At 52.2% G+C, this 7,580-nt stretch overlaps 1 pseudogene; it reads right to left on the bottom strand.

Annotated features, from left to right (window-relative positions):
* Positions 1-4,230: 4,230 nt before the first annotated feature.
* Positions 4,231-4,929, bottom strand: LOC123057106 (RING-H2 finger protein ATL78-like; annotated as a pseudogene).
* Positions 4,930-7,580: the final 2,651 nt, after the last annotated feature.

Genomic DNA, 7,580 nt, shown 5'->3' with positions numbered 1-7,580 from the left:
ACATACAGAGCATACAAGCAACAAGCACATGCGGAAGCTTAACTTGTCTGAGTACAGACAACTACAAATGAAAAAGGCTGAGAAGCCTGACTATCTAGCAGACCCTGCCGAGGGCACAGGATCGTAGCTGAGGTAACAAGCTAAACATCGAAGTCCACGCGGAACTACTAGCGAGACTGACGTCTCTCTGCAAAAAACATGAAATAGGCAAACATGAGTACAAATGTACCTAGCAAGACTTATATCAGAACTAACTACATATGCATCAGTATCAACAAAGGGGGTAGTGGAGTTTAACTGCAGCAAGCAAACAACTCTTTTGAGGTGGCGCACACGAGTCCATATATTCACCATATCAATACACCACTATGGATCCGCTCCTGTCTCCTTACGAGAACACCATCCATAGCAGTCACGCTTATCTTGGCATTTTAGAGTATCCACTTTCACTTGTCTATGAACTGTATAGGCAACCAAGTAGTCCTTTACCACGGACGCGGCTATTCGAATAGATGATGTTAACCCTGCAGGGGTGTACTTCTTCATACACGCTCTCACCACTTACCGCCGTTTACATGACATGTACTCGGCAACCTTCAAGCGGAAGCCCAATGAGGGTGTTGGCCACGGCCTACCTAAACACTCAAGTCTCTAGTCTAGGTTTATCGCCTATCCAGGTTCCATCCGCAGGGAGTCCGGCCGAGGTTTCCACATACGGCCCCGAACGATGTGTACAGGGTTCCGAGACACCAAACGGGCGCCTGGCATACCCAGCCATGGTGTATCTACATCATCATAGCCCACCCCTGGGGTTAGCGCTACGTACGACCGCCAACACATATCCTATAAACACCAGAAACTAGTTGCAACTCCTGAACAGAGGACTTGGGTGGTTAAGAAGCCGAGAGGGCCAATTAAGGATCCCAATGCATGGTAGTAGCTGGTTCTTAAATCACACATATAGATCTCGGTGCTTAAGGACGGTTCCAATGAAACAACCCACCATGTACTCCTACATGGCCTCTCATCGATACCTTTACCAAATCGTGTTCAACACACTTAGCTCACACACAGTAGGACATGTTCACAACTTTCAAATTCATCCATGATGAATCAGACCTGACAGAACTCCAAGCAATAGCAGGCATGACAAACAAGCATGAATGAGTAAGCACATCAGGGCTCAAACAACTCCTACTCATGCTAGTGGGTTTCATCTATTTACTGTGGCAATGACAGGTCATGCAGAGGAAAGGGGTTCAACTACCATAGCATGTAACAGTTGAATCATTGTTATCCTAATGCATTAAAAGAGAGCAGGAGCGAGAGAGTGGGATTGTATCGGAATGAACAAGGGGGTTTGCTTGCCTGGCACTTCTGAAGATAGTATAGTTCTTCATCGTTGTCATCGATCTCATCCCCGGAACACGTCTATCGAGAGGGAACAATTACCGGCAAACAAGGAAGAACACAATCAATGCAATGCATAATATGATGCATGAATGTGACATGTTAATGATGTTATGATTTGTGCTAATGCATCTAGCAACAATTTAGCGGAAGTCCATATTAACCAAAGGTTCATATGCAAGCTCCACATTAAGCACTTAAAATGCAATTATCATGTTTTCACTTATACAGTATGTGTAAGTTGGTCTGTCATGCATGAAAATGGTACAGATGGACAGATTGCATTTTTCTGATAATTTTTCATATATAAATTATCTTCATCTGAGTTATGGTTGAATTACTATGAATTTTTGAAGTTTAAAGCAATTTCAGGAATTTCCAGAATTGTTTTTAATCCAGAAATTACATTATTGCGTCAGCACTACGTCAGGGTAACGTCAGCAGTCAATAGGCATCGACCAGGTCAAACCTGACCAGTGGGGTCCACTGGTCAGTGACCTAGTGCATCCTAGGGTCAATGACAGGTGGGTCCGGTCAACAGCCACGTCAGCAAAGTCAACCTAACATGTGGGCCCGGTGGGTTAGTCTAAGTTAAATAGGGAATAAATCCCGGGATTAATTAGCACATGGGTCACATCCGTTAGTGGCACCCGGGTTAAACTAACCGCGGGGTTAGTGGCTAAACTGACCTGCCATGTCACCTAGCCAGCGTTTAGCCGCCGGCGTTCCTCATCCGGCCATCTCCGGCGATGGGAGGTCACGTGGCTGGGCTCTACGGGCGCGGCGCAGTGAGGCGCATCTCGTTGAGCACGTGGGGTGGGCTGGGGTGGCCGGTGGCAGCGACGGCAGCGAGTTGGGCGGCGACCGGAGCTCGGACATCGACGAAACGGACGACACAACGCGCGGAGAAGCTAGCAGTTAGTACCTCCGAGCTCTTCACATGCGTACGAGGCTAACAGACATATGAGCGGGACCAAATGGTCACCGGAGCCTCGTCGGCGACGAGCTCGGGCGGCGGCGCGTTCGGGCGCAGGCGACAGGGTTGCTACGGTGTGCAAGCGAGGCAAAGAGGAGGGGTGTCCGGGGCAGGAGCTCACAGTGAGCATGTTGAGCGGGTGGACGAGCTCGGGGAAGCACCGGAGCGAGCGGAGCGGTGAGGGAGATCTACGGCGGCCGGTGATGGAGATGTCGAAGATGACGACGCTATGGGGCGTCCGACAGCGTGCGGTTCGTCGAGGAGGTCGAGGAAGTCGCGACGGAGGTAATGGACAACATGGGGAGGCGAGGGGAGCAAGGTGGCTCCGGCGTTATGGCGGCGCGGCTGCGGCTGCGCTCGGGCGCGAGAGGGAGAGAGAGCAGAGGAGGGGGAAGAGGTCGGGAGAGAGTGAGAGGGTTCCAGGGGGTGCATGTCGGCGTCCAGGGCGTCCAGAAGCTCGGCAGCAAGCAGGAGGTGACGGGGCGTGTGCTCGCGCGCAGCGGCCACGCGCGCGCTGTGCTTCTGTGAAAGGAGGAAGAAGACCGGGGATCCCATGGTGGGCTGGGCCAGAACAGGAGCTGGGCCGGCTCTGCTGCAGGTAAGAAGCCCAGGTAAAAACTTTCTCTCTCTTTCCTTCATTATAGTTTTTGTTTTCTATTTCTGACATTTGTTTTAATTTGCTTTTTGAACCAAACTAATTTTTCTGCTTCTGACAATTTTTGTAGGGACTAAATGGATTATTCCAAAGCCCCTCAACAATTATGAGAATTATTGGACATATAGTTAATATATCATATATATAAATCCAATGCAAATAATTATTGGATTAAGTCAAATGCTCAAAATAAATATTTCTGTGACTCCAAAAATATTGGTTTGAATTTACCTCTTGCCAATATTTTTATAGCTTAACAGGAACATTTTCTTGGGTTTATTTGAAGCAATTTTTAATGTTGATCATTTTTAGAAATGATTTCTGAGGCTTTCCACTTTTCCAAATTCAACTTTCATGAATTTAAACATGATGCAAGAAGATTGATGCAATGACAAGCAGTGACTAGCTAGGGATGTGACAGGCAGGGATGCTCTAGGGAGCTCGGTGGAGGCCTCTGGTGGCGGTAGAAAGGAGGGAGGAGGCTCGACTTGCTCTAATTTGAGCGCGCCGAGGCAGCGGCCGTGGCGGAAATGGGATAGCAGGGGGCCTCTTGGAGCTTAGTGGAGAGGCTGGGGAGGAAGCTAGGAGGAAGGTGAGGCTGATGGTGAGGTCGGGAGGCTTTGGGGCCGGCTTAATTAGCTGGGGCGACAACGCCGTGGCCGTGGACCGCCATCTAGTCGTGGCCATGGCTCTGGCGTAACCGTGTACGTGTGCGCTCGCGAGCGGGCTTGGACGGCAACGTGAGAGAGTCATAAGAGTCCCAGAGGAGCAGGGAGGGTCAGACGCGGGAGGGGCGAAGTCTGATAGGCCACAGTGCCGCGGTCGGGGCTGCCATGGCGCGAGGAGGGAGAAAGAGGAGGGAGAGAGGTTCCAGGGTGACCAAACATACTCTGGATCAGAATAGGAAGAAAGTACTACGTGCTTGCTAATTTCTACAAATTGCAAGTCCTCATTATGATTCACTTTATGGGGAGAAATCTCTGACAAAGAAGGGATAACTGGATGAAATATGACGACTACCTTACAATCTTTCAATGAACATAATAGATAAATGACTAAATCCCTAACAAAGAACGGAATAACTGACAGAAATATTGACGATGATCTTGCAATCTTTGATATTTGAAAAAAGGAGACTGGATACTGCTGTTCTACTCAACCTTGAACTGTACGTCTCATGAGTGCCCTACTACAGAACAAGAAACTCAGGCAGGGCACAGATCCTCACATCGCGGCGGCAAATTGGGCATGTCGTCGCCTTGCAGAACCACCTAAAAATGCACTGGTGGTGGAACACGTGCGGGCACCTCGGCGGCTGCACGACGGGCTCTCCCTCAAGTCCCTCCAAGCAGATCGGGCAGTTCTCGGGCTTATCACTGCTGCCCAACTCCCCCTCCCTACACGCCATCAGGAGAGCCTTCTCATCATGTATGAACTGTCAGTCCACCTCCATGACGAAGCAAAAGGTGAAGCCGTGGGTGGCGTTGTCACCGCATGCCGCGCGGACGATCTGCGGCACCACGTTCGAGGGTACGACATCGTCCAACTCGTCATCAGTGAGGCGGAGCACCCAGAGCTGGGGCATTCTCGCCAGCATCCTGTGGAGCGCCCAGCGGCAGGCACCGTCACTCTGGAGCACGGAAAGGTTTCTGACACCGAACTTCATGAAGCAACCGTTGCTTGCCCCGATATATGGTTGGTATATCACGGGCGGGGGCTGGCCGCTTCTGTGGAACACGAGGGACCGCTTCACATAGCACCTCACAGACACCGCAAATTGGCACTCAACGTCGGCGGGCCCGGGATCAACGGAGAACCACCTTGCGGTCGCCTCGACCCTGCGCATGACTAATAGGCCAGTGGTGGTGGCAGCGGCGTGATTCGACATCGCCGTCACTAGTTCACTACACCGGCTAGCAACCCGGGATCTGGAGTGACAAAGGTGCAGATGCTTGCGGATGACGGTGTCGCTATTTATAGTCGACGGCCAGGCGGTGTGCGCGCGTACCGTGGCTACCAATCGAAGAGGCTTTGCGTGGGACATTCGAATTCTTGTTTGGAAAGGAATGCGATGCAAATATTTTTCTCCATTCCATGCGGGAAATATGAATTCTTTTTAGGAAACGAACGCGATGCAAATGTTTTTAGGAAATGAGCGCGATGCAAATGTTTTCCTTTTTAGGAAACGAACGCGATGCAAATGTTTTCCTTTTTAGGAAATGAATGTGATGCAAATTTCCGTTTGACACGGAAAGGGTAAGAAGTAAAATGATTCTTTTTAGGAAATGAACGTGATGCAAATCTTCCGTTTGACACAGAAAGGGTAGGAAGTAAAATGATTATTTTCAAGAAATGAACATGATGCAAATCTTCCATTTGACACAGAAAGGGCAGGAAGTAAAATGATTCTTTTTAGGAAATGAACATGATGCAAATCTTCAGTTTGACACGAAAATGGTAGGAAGTAAAATGATTCTTTTTCAGAAACGAACGCCATACAATTCTATTTCTCCGTTTCAGGCCTTGCCTCGCCTTAAGCACTAGTTAATTTTTTTATGGGTACGTTAAATGTGGGCTAGCCGGAGACGCAGCTGCATGACATTCTTTGGGCCATCCATGATAGAAAAAATCATGATAAAAGTAAGGGCGAGGAAAATATCGGGGAGTTCCCGGTTATAGTGGGTGGTCGGGGCCGAGCGATATGTGTTCCTCTCGTACATATGCGCGTGTGTGCGAGGCATTGCGCTCTAACTGAACCCGAGCGAGGCGTTGGGCTCTAACTGAACCCGAGTGATTGCAATGCAGGCTACGCGTTACTGATCCTGAGCGATCGATCGATGGCTGTTAACTGAACCCGATTGATCGATTCCTTCGCTACTGCTGCTAATTGAAGCCGATCAAACCTGCTGCCTTTTGATGAACAGTGAGCGTTGTTGGGGGGGGTGGATGAACAGTTCCCGGTGGGGTTGGATGAACAGGACCCCGTGGTAGTAGAGGCCGTTGCCGCTGGATGAACAGGACCCCGTGTGTGGAGGGCTAGATGATCAGGACCTCGTGGAGGGTTGGTTGAACAGTAGCCGGTGGAGGGCTGGATGAACAGTAGCCCATGGAGGGGTGGTTGAACAGGACCCCATGGAGAGGGCTGGTTGAACAGTAGCCGGTGGAGGAGCGGTAGATGCTGGATGAACAGGAGCCCATGGATGAACAGTCGCAGGTGGAGGCTGGAGGAGGTCGATGGTGGATGAACAGTAGCCCGTGGAGGCCGGAGGAGGTCGACGGTGGAGATGAAAAGTATCTCGTGGAGTCCCATTTTGCGGTACGCCACACCCCTCCTGATGAACATGTCGGAGTAAATAGCCATGGATAGCCTAGCCGGCTTCCCCTGGCCCTTCTGAAAAAATTACGAGCCCGTCCGGCTCTCAAGAATCCAAGACATGGGGCCGCCTTCCCCTTGCTGGGTGTCACCCAGGCCGGCTTTCGGAAGACGGTCCGACTTTAGCCCTCATGAAGAAAGCCATGGGAGGGCCGACTTCGAGAAGCCGGCCGCGAGAAGGCCGACTCCAAGAAGCCGGCTCCCATAAAGCGGTCGAGACCATACCCTCAAAGTTTGCATCCACCTAGCAGCGATGTGACGGGGCGTGGCTACAGTGAAGCCTGCCACCCCCGAATCCCGGAGCACGCCTGGCACAGTGCGCCGTACGGAGTGGGCATGACCCGTCCGGCGCGGCACTATTGCCATGTTGACCCCGATGTCACCCACGACGGGCCGCCAGCGCGGCCCACGGGCGGTGGGCCCCTTCGGGCAGAGAGACGCCCGAAGGCGGCCAGGCCTCCCCCAGTCGGCCCGAGATGGGGCCGGCTCCCCGCAGCCGGCTCGCTTCCCCCCTCGAAGGAGACGCCCCATTAAAGAGACAAGACGCGGTAAGGCTACAACGATCGCCCGCCGGACGGCGGCACTGTAGCCACGCTTACCTCGACGAAGCCCTCGTCATCAGGTTGAGGCAACAGTAACCAGCCACCGACAAGACCCTTGGCAGTGGGACCTGCTTGTTGCCAAGGAGTTGGCAGCTGGCGGGACCCACCAGCCGGCGGGCCCCAGCAGTCGGCGCAGAAGCCGGCAAGTGTAGACACAGAAGGCTGGGCCCCATGCCCAGCCGGATTACCATTGTACCCCCGGGGGGTAGGCCTATATAAACCCCCCGGGATGCCCATGCAAAGGGTTGGACCCCCAGCTAGTTTTAGACACCACACAAGGAGAAGAAGCAAGCTAGCCGTGCCCTTCTTCCTCCTCCCACCGAACAGCTCAAGGAGCATTGTGTAGCTACTTGTCCATCTAGTGATCATGCGAAGACCCCGCAGAGCAGCAGTAGGGGTGTTATCTCCACGGAGAGCCCCGAAGCTGGGTAAGATTCGCCGGCGTGCATGTCTTCGCCTCATCCTGTTTCCAGGCACCGGCGACGTCTTACTGGCTCCCACAATGATAAGCCACCCGTTGGCATATGTCGCACCTACCACCCGACATTTGGCGCCCACCGTGGG

Source organism: Triticum aestivum, chromosome 3A (genome assembly GCF_018294505.1).
Source record: "Triticum aestivum cultivar Chinese Spring chromosome 3A, IWGSC CS RefSeq v2.1, whole genome shotgun sequence".
Lineage (NCBI taxonomy): Eukaryota > Viridiplantae > Streptophyta > Magnoliopsida > Poales > Poaceae > Triticum > Triticum aestivum.
Note: the sequence above shows the minus strand (reverse complement) of the source record. Positions and strands in the feature narration are given on the sequence as shown.